We start from the raw sequence: 12176 nt of genomic DNA on the forward strand, positions 1-12176 counted from the left end.
CTGGAGGGGAGGCTGGGATTTAGCACGCGGCAAGCCAAGGGAGGCGCACCGCGACGGTGGTAGCTGGGACGACTAGGGTCCTCAGCTGCTCTCTGAGACAGGCCTGTTCTGACTCTTGTTTCTCTTCATAACGCACAAGTCTTTCGCCTTTTACTAAAGACTTCCGTGGAGAGGAACACCAATGAGTTGAAGTTATTTTTGGCTGGCTTGGCCTTATGGCTGAGCCTTTTGAGTTGGTGAAAAGTCAAACATCTTTATAGAGCGCCACAAGTGTGAGCTCCCCTGTCCGACATTGCCCTTTCTTTGCGGAAGAAATGTGTGCCAGATGTTGTCATTTCGCTGGTATACTTTATTTTTAGGCTTTGGTGGGGATGCTGGCGTCTTTGAGACAAGAAAAGTGTACATGATGACAAGAAAAAAAGAAATAACGCTACTGAATGAACTTATTTCTTCAATGTGACAGATGATGCTTGAAAAATATACAGTTGTAAGAAGCAAAGGAAACAAGAGAAGCTTTTACAAAAACAAGGTTCATGCAGCATTTTCACTTTGCACTCATCAAACACACATTCACAGATGACTACATGAATACATGACTTTATGTGTGTACAGGTCTAGTGTTTTTTGTTTTTTTTTTTGATTCTTTGACAGAGGCACAGGTACTGACATAGGTCTGAGATGCTAAGAGAGAGAGAGAGGTTAGGGCGAGGGAATGCATTATGCCAGAGAGTGTCCTCACAAAGATATAAGTACCAGTACGTGTGAGTGTGTGTGTGTGTGTGTTTGTCCTTTGATGCCTTTGATGTATCAACATTCTACAGTCTGATGTCAGAGGCTGCAGTAAGTGGACACACAGCCAGAGACAAGTTCAGAAGTCAAACAGGAGCAGAAACAGTTGGACTGGACAGGACTTGCTCATGATTTAGGAAGAAAGAAGCACTCAGATATTTCTGCACAATTATTGACAAGGAAGGGAGGAGCTACTGCTGTTACGAGGACAAGAGGAAACCACAGGAGAGTCCAGATCAGCTCCAAGGTTTTCAGTAAGTCAATACATGTTAGTAGTTCATTTAGTCAAATGTTTTGAAAAGTGTCCCACGTGGGCCTTTGCTTTCTTTCCCAAGAGACAGCTTGACTAGTGGCATTTGACACAGTGTTCCTTTGTTTTTGGCAGAGCAGTGCATGATGGGTAGATCCAACAAAGCGCGTTTGCCGCACGCCGCAGCCTATTTGCAGCAGTGTTTGTGTCTTTTCAGCCACAAATGTAACATACAAAGGGGAGCTGATGCTCAGGGCACTGAAATGTGGGATTATGCATTGTAGGCACCGTCAGCCAGAGCGCTGTGCCTGGTGACCACCACCCGCTCTCTTCCAACTGCAGCTCATACTTACCTGGCAGGGGAGATACCATGATCAACAAGGTGGTTCACCCAGGGTGAGGCTCAGCCATTGCACTCCGGCTGTGCTGACCCCTGCGAATTCCCCAAATGTGGGAATCTCGACTGCATAATTTCTGGTAGTGGGGGACTGCGTTCGCGCTCTCCCCTGTCGCGTGCGTGTAGAAGAAAACACAATGTGTCAGGAATGCCCATGTGCTAACCTGTTGAAGGCTCTCCATTTTGTGAAGTGGCTTTGTTGATTTAGAGTTACATGTCAGCTTTTGCAGTCTGTCCACAAAGCGGCAGTGTTGCTCTGCAGAAGCTCTCTGGCGTACGCTGCAGAGTGGCGTGTTTAGTCATGACAATTCCCTGTGTTCCCATTGGAATTGGGGAAGTGGGCGTGGCCTTTCCATGACAAAATGAAGTGTGAGCTCTCCTGTCCGACTTTGCTGCTTGTTTGTGGAAGAAATGCGTGCTAGATGTTGTTCTAGTATGCTTTATTTCCAGGCTTTGGTGTGGAACACCAATGAGTTGAAGCTATTTTTGGCCGGCTTTGCCGTATGGCTGAGCCTTTTGAGTTGGTGAAAAGTCAAACATCTTTGTATAGCGGCAGGGAAAAGTACACGGCAGACAGATGGGCGGAGTTGCTAAGTGGCGGCAATTGATAAGCTGGCTTACAAACGCGACAAGTGACGGTTGTACCAAGAGCTTGATTTGGACGTCAAACGCTTGGGCCTCATCGCTTCTCGGCCTTTTGGCTAAGATCAAGTGTAGTATCTGTTCTTATCAGTTTAATATCTGATATGTCCCCTATATGGGGACAACGTATTAAACCCATTTTTAGGAGAGGGAGCTGAAAAGGTAGCTTGCTCCGCTCACTCCACGCATCGACCTGGCATTGCAGTGCCGCCGGGAACGGTGCACCTTTCTCTTGCTTTGTAGAAAATCAAGCTCTGACACACGTTTAGTTAGGAGTCAAACTTTTACAGTGGCTGAAGGAAAAGGCGGCTAAGTTTTTATCAAGTGAATTGTGCACAACCAGTCAGTTGATTTACTGATATCACCCAGGGAACCCCGCTCAACAACACAGTGCACTTCAGCTACGATGATTGGTCGCGGACTCCCTGAAGACGCCTGATGGTTTCCCAGACGTTGTAGTCTCCATGTAAAAGCCAGGCCTGGAGGGGAGGCTGGGATTTAGCACGCGGCAAGCCAAGGGAGGCGCACCGCGACGGTGGTAGCTGGGACGACTAGGGTCCTCAGCTGCTCTCTGAGACAGGCCTGTTGTGACTCTTGTTTCTCTTCATAACGCACAAGTCTTTCGCCTTTTACTAAAGACTTCCGTGGAGAGGAACACCAATGAGTTGAAGTTATTTTTGGCTGGCTTGGCCTCATGGCTGAGCCTTTTGAGTTGGTGAAAAGTCAAACATCTTTATAGAGCGCCACAAGTGTGAGCTCCCCTGTCCGACATTGCCCTTTCTTTGCGGAAGAAATGTGTGCCAGATGTTGTCATTTCGCTGGTATACTTTATTTTTAGGCTTTGGTGGGGATGCTGGCGTCTTTGAGACAAGAAAAGTGTACATGATGACAAGAAAAAAAGAAATAACGCTACTGAATGAACTTATTTCTTCAATGTGACAGATGATGCTTGAAAAATATACAGTTGTAAGAAGCAAAGGAAACAAGAGAAGCTTTTACAAAAACAAGGTTCATGCAGCATTTTCACTTTGCACTCATCAAACACACATTCACAGATGACTACATGAATACATGACTTTATGTGTGTACAGGTCTAGTGTTTTGTTTTTTTTTTTGGATTCTTTGACAGAGGCACAGGTACTGACATAGGTCTGAGATGCTAAGAGAGAGAGAGAGGTTAGGGCAAGGGAATGCATTATGCCAGAGAGTGTCCTCACAAAGATATAAGTACCAGTACGTGTGAGTGTGTGTGTGTGTGTTTGTCCTTTGATGCCTTTGATGTATCAACATTCTACAGTCTGATGTCAGAGGCTGCAGTAAGTGGACACACAGCCAGAGACAAGTTCAGAAGTCAAACAGGAGCAGAAACAGTTGGACTGGACAGGACTTGCTCATGATTTAGGAAGAAAGAAGCACTCAGATATTTCTGCACAATTATTGACAAGGAAGGGAGGAGCTACTGCTGTTACGAGGACAAGAGGAAACCACAGGAGAGTCCAAATCAGCTCCAAGGTTTTCAGTAAGTCAATACATGTTAGTAGTTCATTTAGTCAAATGTTTTGAAAAGTGTCCCACGTGGGCCTTTGCTTTCTTTCCCAAGAGACAGCTTGACTAGTGGCATTTCACACAGTGTTCCTTTGTTTTTGGCAGAGCAGTGCATGATGGGTAGATCCAACAAAGCGCGTTTGCCGCACGCCGCAGCCTATTTGCAGCAGTGTTTGTGTCTTTTCAGCCACAAATGTAACATACAAAGGGGAGCTGATGCTCAGGGCACTGAAATGTGGGATTATGCATTGTAGGCACCGTCAGCCAGAGCGCTGTGCCTGGTGACCACCACCCGCTCTCTTCCAACTGCAGCTCATACTTACCTGGCAGGGGAGATACCATGATCAACAAGGTGGTTCACCCAGGGTGAGGCTCAGCCATTGCACTCCGGCTGTGCTGACCCCTGCGAATTCCCCAAATGTGGGAATCTCGACTGCATAATTTCTGGTAGTGGGGGACTGCGTTCGCGCTCTCCCCTGTCGCGTGCGTGTAGAAGAAAACACAATGTGTCAGGAATGCCCATGTGCTAACCTGTTGAAGGCTCTCCATTTTGTGAAGTGGCTTTGTTGATTTAGAGTTACATGTCAGCTTTTGCAGTCTGTCCACAAAGCGGCAGTGTTGCTCTGCAGAAGCTCTCTGGCGTACGCTGCAGAGTGGCGTGTTTAGTCATGACAATTCCCTGTGTTCCCATTGGAATTGGGGAAGTGGGCGTGGCCTTTCCATGACAAAATGAAGTGTGAGCTCTCCTGTCCGACTTTGCTGCTTGTTTGTGGAAGAAATGCGTGCTAGATGTTGTTCTAGTATGCTTTATTTCCAGGCTTTGGTGTGGAACACCAATGAGTTGAAGCTATTTTTGGCCGGCTTTGCCGTATGGCTGAGCCTTTTGAGTTGGTGAAAAGTCAAACATCTTTGTATAGCGGCAGGGAAAAGTACACGGCAGACAGATGGGCGGAGTTGCTAAGTGGCGGCAATTGATAAGCTGGCTTACAAACGCGACAAGTGACGGTTGTACCAAGAGCTTGATTTGGACGTCAAACGCTTGGGCCTCATCGCTTCTCGGCCTTTTGGCTAAGATCAAGTGTAGTATCTGTTCTTATCAGTTTAATATCTGATATGTCCCCTATATGGGGACAACGTATTAAACCCATTTTTAGGAGAGGGAGCTGAAAAGGGAGCTTGCTCCGCTCACTCCACGCATCGACCTGGCATTGCAGTGCTGCCGGGAACGGTGCACCTTTCTCTTGCTTTGTAGAAAATCAAGCTCTGACACACATGTTTAGTTAGGAGTCAAACTTTTACAGTGGCTGAAGGAAAAGGCGGCTAAGTTTTTATCAAGTGAATTGTACACAACCAGTCAGTTGATTTACTGATCTCACCCAGGGAACCCCGCTCAACAACACAGTGCACTTCAGCTACGATGATTGGTCGCGGACTCCCTGAAGACGCCTGATGGTTTCCCAGACGTTGTAGTCTCCATGTAAAAGCCAGGCCTGGAGGGGAGGCTGGGATTTAGCACGCGGCAAGCCAAGGGAGGCGCACCGCGACGGTGGTACCTGGGACGACTAGGGTCCTCAGCTGCTCTCTGAGACAGGCCTGTTGTGACTCTTGTTTCTCTTCATAACGCACAAGTCTTTCGCCTTTTACTAAAGACTTCCGTGGAGAGGAACACCAATGAGTTGAAGTTATTTTTGGCTGGCTTGGCCTTATGGCTGAGCCTTTTGAGTTGGTGAAAAGTCAAACATCTTTATAGAGCGCCACAAGTGTGAGCTCCCCTGTCCGACATTGCCCTTTCTTTGCGGAAGAAATGTGTGCCAGATGTTGTCATTTCGCTGGTATACTTTATTTTTAGGCTTTGGTGGGGATGCTGGCGTCTTTGAGACAAGAAAAGTGTACATGATGACAAGAAAAAAAGAAATAACGCTACTGAATGAACTTATTTCTTCAATGTGACAGATGATGCTTGAAAAATATACAGTTGTAAGAAGCAAAGGAAACAAGAGAAGCTTTTACAAAAACAAGGTTCATGCAGCATTTTCACTTTGCACTCATCAAACACACATTCACAGATGACTACATGAATACATGACTTTATGTGTGTACAGGTCTAGTGTTTTTTTTTTTTTTTGGATTCTTTGACAGAGGCACAGGTACTGACATAGGTCTGAGATGCTAAGAGAGAGAGAGAGGTTAGGGCGAGGGAATGCATTATGCCAGAGAGTGTCCTCACAAAGATATAAGTACCAGTACGTGTGAGTGTGTGTGTTTGTCCTTTGATGCCTTTGATGTATCAACATTCTACAGTCTGATGTCAGAGGCTGCAGTAAGTGGACACACAGCCAGAGACAAGTTCAGAAGTCAAACAGGAGCAGAAACAGTTGGACTGGACAGGACTTGCTCATGATTTAGGAAGAAAGAAGCACTCAGATATTTCTGCACAATTATTGACAAGGAAGGGAGGAGCTACTGCTGTTACGAGGACAAGAGGAAACCACAGGAGAGTCCAGATCAGCTCCAAGGTTTTCAGTAAGTCAATACATGTTAGTAGTTCATTTAGTCAAATGTTTTGAAAAGTGTCCCACGTGGGCCTTTGCTTTCTTTCCCAAGAGACAGCTTGACTAGTGGCATTTGACACAGTGAAATGCTCTGTTTTTGGCAGAGCAGTGCATGATGGGTAGATCCAACAAAGCGCGTTTGCCGCACGCCGCAGCCTATTTGCAGCAGTGTTTGTGTCTTTTCAGCCATAAATGTAACATACAAAGGGGAGCTGATGCTCAGGGCACTGAAATGTGGGATTATGCATTGTAGGCATCGTCAGCCAGAGCGCTGTGCCTGGTGACCACCACCCGCTCTCTTCCAGCTGCAGCTCATACTTACCTGGCAGGGGAGATACCATGATCAACAAGGTGGTTCACCCAGGGTGAGGCTCAGCCATTGCACTCCGGCTGTGCTGACCCCTGCGAATTCCCCAAATGTGGGAATCTCGACTGCATAATTTCTGGTAGTGCGGGACTGCGTTCGCGCTCTCCCCTGTCGCGTGCGTGTAGAAGAAAACACAATGTGTCAGGAATGCCCATGTGCTAACCTGTTGAAGGCTCTCCATTTTGTGAAGTGGCTTTGTTGATTTAGAGTTACATGTCAGCTTTTGCAGTCTGTCCACAAAGCGGCAGTGTTGCTCTGCAGAAGCTCTCTGGCGTACGCTGCAGAGTGGCGTGTTTAGTCATGACAATTCCCTGTGTTCCCATTGGAATTGGGGAAGTGGGCGTGGCCTTTCCATGACAAAATGAAGTGTGAGCTCTCCTGTCCGACTTTGCTGCTTGTTTGTGGAAGAAATGCGTGCTAGATGTTGTTCTAGTATGCTTTATTTCCAGGCTTTGGTGTGGAACACCAATGAGTTGAAGCTATTTTTGGCCGGCTTTGCCGTATGGCTGAGCCTTTTGAGTTGGTGAAAAGTCAAACATCTTTGTATAGCGGCAGGGAAAAGTACACGGCAGACAGATGGGCGGAGTTGCTAAGTGGCGGCAATTGATAAGCTGGCTTACAAACGCGACAAGTGACGGTTGTACCAAGAGCTTGATTTGGACGTCAAACGCTTGGGCCTCATCGCTTCTCGGCCTTTTGGCTAAGATCAAGTGTAGTATCTGTTCTTATCAGTTTAATATCTGATATGTCCCCTATATGGGGACAACGTATTAAACCCATTTTTAGGAGAGGGAGCTGAAAAGGTAGCTTGCTCCGCTCACTCCACGCATCGACCTGGCATTGCAGTGCCGCCGGGAACGGTGCACCTTTCTCTTGCTTTGTAGAAAATCAAGCTCTGACACACGTTTAGTTAGGAGTCAAACTTTTACAGTGGCTGAAGGAAAAGGCGGCTAAGTTTTTATCAAGTGAATTGTGCACAACCAGTCAGTTGATTTACTGATATCACCCAGGGAACCCCGCTCAACAACACAGTGCACTTCAGCTACGATGATTGGTCGCGGACTCCCTGAAGACGCCTGATGGTTTCCCAGACGTTGTAGTCTCCATGTAAAAGCCAGGCCTGGAGGGGAGGCTGGGATTTAGCACGCGGCAAGCCAAGGGAGGCGCACCGCGACGGTGGTAGCTGGGACGACTAGGGTCCTCAGCTGCTCTCTGAGACAGGCCTGTTCTGACTCTTGTTTCTCTTCATAACGCACAAGTCTTTCGCCTTTTACTAAAGACTTCCGTGGAGAGGAACACCAATGAGTTGAAGTTATTTTTGGCTGGCTTGGCCTTATGGCTGAGCCTTTTGAGTTGGTGAAAAGTCAAACATCTTTATAGAGCGCCACAAGTGTGAGCTCCCCTGTCCGACATTGCCCTTTCTTTGCGGAAGAAATGTGTGCCAGATGTTGTCATTTCGCTGGTATACTTTATTTTTAGGCTTTGGTGGGGATGCTGGCGTCTTTGAGACAAGAAAAGTGTACATGATGACAAGAAAAAAAGAAATAACGCTACTGAATGAACTTATTTCTTCAATGTGACAGATGATGCTTGAAAAATATACAGTTGTAAGAAGCAAAGGAAACAAGAGAAGCTTTTACAAAAACAAGGTTCATGCAGCATTTTCACTTTGCACTCATCAAACACACATTCACAGATGACTACATGAATACATGACTTTATGTGTGTACAGGTCTAGTGTTTTTTGTTTTTTTTTTTGATTCTTTGACAGAGGCACAGGTACTGACATAGGTCTGAGATGCTAAGAGAGAGAGAGAGGTTAGGGCGAGGGAATGCATTATGCCAGAGAGTGTCCTCACAAAGATATAAGTACCAGTACGTGTGAGTGTGTGTGTGTGTGTGTTTGTCCTTTGATGCCTTTGATGTATCAACATTCTACAGTCTGATGTCAGAGGCTGCAGTAAGTGGACACACAGCCAGAGACAAGTTCAGAAGTCAAACAGGAGCAGAAACAGTTGGACTGGACAGGACTTGCTCATGATTTAGGAAGAAAGAAGCACTCAGATATTTCTGCACAATTATTGACAAGGAAGGGAGGAGCTACTGCTGTTACGAGGACAAGAGGAAACCACAGGAGAGTCCAGATCAGCTCCAAGGTTTTCAGTAAGTCAATACATGTTAGTAGTTCATTTAGTCAAATGTTTTGAAAAGTGTCCCACGTGGGCCTTTGCTTTCTTTCCCAAGAGACAGCTTGACTAGTGGCATTTGACACAGTGAAATGCTCTGTTTTTGGCAGAGCAGTGCATGATGGGTAGATCCAACAAAGCGCGTTTGCCGCACGCCGCAGCCTATTTGCAGCAGTGTTTGTGTCTTTTCAGCCACAAATGTAACATACAAAGGGGAGCTGATGCTCAGGGCACTGAAATGTGGGATTATGCATTGTAGGCACCGTCAGCCAGAGCGCTGTGCCTGGTGACCACCACCCGCTCTCTTCCAACTGCAGCTCATACTTACCTGGCAGGGGAGATACTATGATCAACAAGGTGGTTCACCCAGGGTGAGGCTCAGCCATTGCACTCCGGCTGTGCTGACCCCTGCGAATTCCCCAAATGTGGGAATCTCGACTGCATAATTTCTGGTAGTGGGGGACTGCGTTCGCGCTCTCCCCTGTCGCGTGCGTGTAGAAGAAAACACAATGTGTCAGGAATGCCCATGTGCTAACCTGTTGAAGGCTCTCCATTTTGTGAAGTGGCTTTGTTGATTTAGAGTTACATGTCAGCTTTTGCAGTCTGTCCACAAAGCGGCAGTGTTGCTCTGCAGAAGCTCTCTGGCGTACGCTGCAGAGTGGCGTGTTTAGTCATGACAATTCCCTGTGTTCCCATTGGAATTGGGGAAGTGGGCGTGGCCTTTCCATGACAAAATGAAGTGTGAGCTCTCCTGTCCGACTTTGCTGCTTGTTTGTGGAAGAAATGCGTGCTAGATGTTGTTCTAGTATGCTTTATTTCCAGGCTTTGGTGTGGAACACCAATGAGTTGAAGCTATTTTTGGCCGGCTTTGCCGTATGGCTGAGCCTTTTGAGTTGGTGAAAAGTCAAACATCTTTGTATAGCGGCAGGGAAAAGTACACGGCAGACAGATGGGCGGAGTTGCTAAGTGGCGGCAATTGATAAGCTGGCTTACAAACGCGACAAGTGACGGTTGTACCAAGAGCTTGATTTGGACGTCAAACGCTTGGGCCTCATCGCTTCTCGGCCTTTTGGCTAAGATCAAGTGTAGTATCTGTTCTTATCAGTTTAATATCTGATATGTACCCTATATGGGGACAACGTATTAAACCCATTTTTAGGAGAGGGAGCTGAAAAGGTAGCTTGCTCCGCTCACTCCACGCATCGACCTGGCATTGCAGTGCCGCCGGGAACGGTGCACCTTTCTCTTGCTTTGTAGAAAATCAAGCTCTGACACACGTTTAGTTAGGAGTCAAACTTTTACAGTGGCTGAAGGAAAAGGCGGCTAAGTTTTTATCAAGTGAATTGTGCACAACCAGTCAGTTGATTTACTGATATCACCCAGGGAACCCCGCTCAACAACACAGTGCACTTCAGCTACGATGATTGGTCGCGGACTCCCTGAAGACGCCTGATGGTTTCCCAGACGTTGTAGTCTCCATGTAAAAGCCAGGCCTGGAGGGGAGGCTGGGATTTAGCACGCGGCAAGCCAAGGGAGGCGCACCGCGACGGTGGTAGCTGGGACGACTAGGGTCCTCAGCTGCTCTCTGAGACAGGCCTGTTGTGACTCTTGTTTCTCTTCATAACGCACAAGTCTTTCGCCTTTTACTAAAGACTTCCGTGGAGAGGAACACCAATGAGTTGAAGTTATTTTTGGCTGGCTTGGCCTCATGGCTGAGCCTTTTGAGTTGGTGAAAAGTCAAACATCTTTATAGAGCGCCACAAGTGTGAGCTCCCCTGTCCGACATTGCCCTTTCTTTGCGGAAGAAATGTGTGCCAGATGTTGTCATTTCGCTGGTATACTTTATTTTTAGGCTTTGGTGGGGATGCTGGCGTCTTTGAGACAAGAAAAGTGTACATGATGACAAGAAAAAAAGAAATAACGCTACTGAATGAACTTATTTCTTCAATGTGACAGATGATGCTTGAAAAATATACAGTTGTAAGAAGCAAAGGAAACAAGAGAAGCTTTTACAAAAACAAGGTTCATGCAGCATTTTCACTTTGCACTCATCAAACACACATTCACAGATGACTACATGAATACATGACTTTATGTGTGTACAGGTCTAGTGTTTTGGTTTTTTTTTGGATTCTTTGACAGAGGCACAGGTACTGACATAGGTCTGAGATGCTAAGAGAGAGAGAGAGGTTAGGGCAAGGGAATGCATTATGCCAGAGAGTGTCCTCACAAAGATATAAGTACCAGTACGTGTGAGTGTGTGTGTGTGTGTTTGTCCTTTGATGCCTTTGATGTATCAACATTCTACAGTCTGATGTCAGAGGCTGCAGTAAGTGGACACACAGCCAGAGACAAGTTCAGAAGTCAAACAGGAGCAGAAACAGTTGGACTGGACAGGACTTGCTCATGATTTAGGAAGAAAGAAGCACTCAGATATTTCTGCACAATTATTGACAAGGAAGGGAGGAGCTACTGCTGTTACGAGGACAAGAGGAAACCACAGGAGAGTCCAGATCAGCTCCAAGGTTTTCAGTAAGTCAATACATGTTAGTAGTTCATTTAGTCAAATGTTTTGAAAAGTGTCCCACGTGGGCCTTTGCTTTCTTTCCCAAGAGACAGCTTGACTAGTGGCATTTGACACAGTGAAATGCTCTGTTTTTGGCAGAGCAGTGCATGATGGGTAGATCCAACAAAGCGCGTTTGCCGCACGCCGCAGCCTATTTGCAGCAGTGTTTGTGTCTTTTCAGCCACAAATGTAACAGACAAAGGGGAGCTGATGCTCAGGGCACTGAAATGTGGGATTATGCATTGTAGGCACCGTCAGCCAGAGCGCTGTGCCTGGTGACCACCACCCGCTCTCTTCCAACTGCAGCTCATACTTACCTGGCAGGGGAGATACCATGATCAACAAGGTGGTTCACCCAGGGTGAGGCTCAGCCATTGCACTCCGGCTGTGCTGACCCCTGCGAATTCCCCAAATGTGGGAATCTCGACTGCATAATTTCTGGTAGTGGGGGACTGCGTTCGCGCTCTCCCCTGTCGCGTGCGTGTAGAAGAAAATACAATGTGTCAGGAATGCCCATGTGCTAACCTGTTGAAGGCTCTCCATTTTGTGAAGTGGCTTTGTTGATTTAGAGTTACATGTCAGCTTTTGCAGTCTGTCCACAAAGCGGCAGTGTTGCTCTGCAGAAGCTCTCTGGCGTACGCTGCAGAGTGGCGTGTTTAGTCATGACAATTCCCTGTGTTCCCATTGGAATTGGGGAAGTGGGCGTGGCCTTTCCATGACAAAATGAAGTGTGAGCTCTCCTGTCCGACTTTGCTGCTTGTTTGTGGAAGAAATGCGTGCTAGATGTTGTTCTAGTATGCTTTATTTCCAGGCTTTGGTGTGGAACACCAATGAGTTGAAGCTATTTTTGGCCGGCTTTGCCGTATGGCTGAGCCTTTTGAG

At 46.9% G+C, this 12176-nt stretch overlaps 14 non-coding genes across 14 annotated transcripts; all 14 read left to right on the top strand.

Annotated features, from left to right (window-relative positions):
• Positions 1–109: 109 nt before the first annotated feature.
• LOC121196167 lies at positions 110–224 on the top strand. Its single transcript, XR_005895642.1, has one exon. It is a non-coding gene; the product is annotated as a U5 spliceosomal RNA (small nuclear RNA).
• Positions 225–1384: 1160 nt separating this feature from the next.
• LOC121196386 lies at positions 1385–1548 on the top strand. Its single transcript, XR_005895850.1, has one exon. It is a non-coding gene; the product is annotated as a U1 spliceosomal RNA (small nuclear RNA).
• Positions 1549–2117: 569 nt separating this feature from the next.
• LOC121196650 lies at positions 2118–2308 on the top strand. The gene has a single exon (XR_005896094.1). It is a non-coding gene; the product is annotated as a U2 spliceosomal RNA (small nuclear RNA).
• Positions 2309–2666: 358 nt separating this feature from the next.
• On the top strand, positions 2667–2778 carry LOC121196200. Its single transcript, XR_005895674.1, has one exon. It is a non-coding gene; the product is annotated as a U5 spliceosomal RNA (small nuclear RNA).
• Positions 2779–3938: 1160 nt separating this feature from the next.
• On the top strand, positions 3939–4102 carry LOC121196398. The gene has a single exon (XR_005895861.1). It is a non-coding gene; the product is annotated as a U1 spliceosomal RNA (small nuclear RNA).
• Positions 4103–4671: 569 nt separating this feature from the next.
• Positions 4672–4862, top strand: LOC121196502. The gene has a single exon (XR_005895955.1). It is a non-coding gene; the product is annotated as a U2 spliceosomal RNA (small nuclear RNA).
• A 360-nt stretch (positions 4863–5222) lies between these two features.
• LOC121196168 lies at positions 5223–5337 on the top strand. Its single transcript, XR_005895643.1, has one exon. It is a non-coding gene; the product is annotated as a U5 spliceosomal RNA (small nuclear RNA).
• Positions 5338–6489: 1152 nt separating this feature from the next.
• LOC121196408 lies at positions 6490–6653 on the top strand. The gene has a single exon (XR_005895871.1). It is a non-coding gene; the product is annotated as a U1 spliceosomal RNA (small nuclear RNA).
• Positions 6654–7222: 569 nt separating this feature from the next.
• LOC121196651 lies at positions 7223–7413 on the top strand. The gene has a single exon (XR_005896095.1). It is a non-coding gene; the product is annotated as a U2 spliceosomal RNA (small nuclear RNA).
• Positions 7414–7771: 358 nt separating this feature from the next.
• Positions 7772–7886, top strand: LOC121196169. Its single transcript, XR_005895644.1, has one exon. It is a non-coding gene; the product is annotated as a U5 spliceosomal RNA (small nuclear RNA).
• Positions 7887–9048: 1162 nt separating this feature from the next.
• Positions 9049–9212, top strand: LOC121196400. The gene has a single exon (XR_005895863.1). It is a non-coding gene; the product is annotated as a U1 spliceosomal RNA (small nuclear RNA).
• Positions 9213–9781: 569 nt separating this feature from the next.
• LOC121196686 lies at positions 9782–9972 on the top strand. The gene has a single exon (XR_005896128.1). It is a non-coding gene; the product is annotated as a U2 spliceosomal RNA (small nuclear RNA).
• A 358-nt stretch (positions 9973–10330) lies between these two features.
• Positions 10331–10442, top strand: LOC121196201. Its single transcript, XR_005895675.1, has one exon. It is a non-coding gene; the product is annotated as a U5 spliceosomal RNA (small nuclear RNA).
• A 1161-nt stretch (positions 10443–11603) lies between these two features.
• LOC121196409 lies at positions 11604–11767 on the top strand. Its single transcript, XR_005895872.1, has one exon. It is a non-coding gene; the product is annotated as a U1 spliceosomal RNA (small nuclear RNA).
• The last annotated feature ends 409 nt before the right edge of the window (positions 11768–12176 follow it).

Source organism: Toxotes jaculatrix, chromosome 16 (assembly GCF_017976425.1).
Source record: "Toxotes jaculatrix isolate fToxJac2 chromosome 16, fToxJac2.pri, whole genome shotgun sequence".
Taxonomy (NCBI): Eukaryota; Metazoa; Chordata; class Actinopteri; family Toxotidae; genus Toxotes; species Toxotes jaculatrix.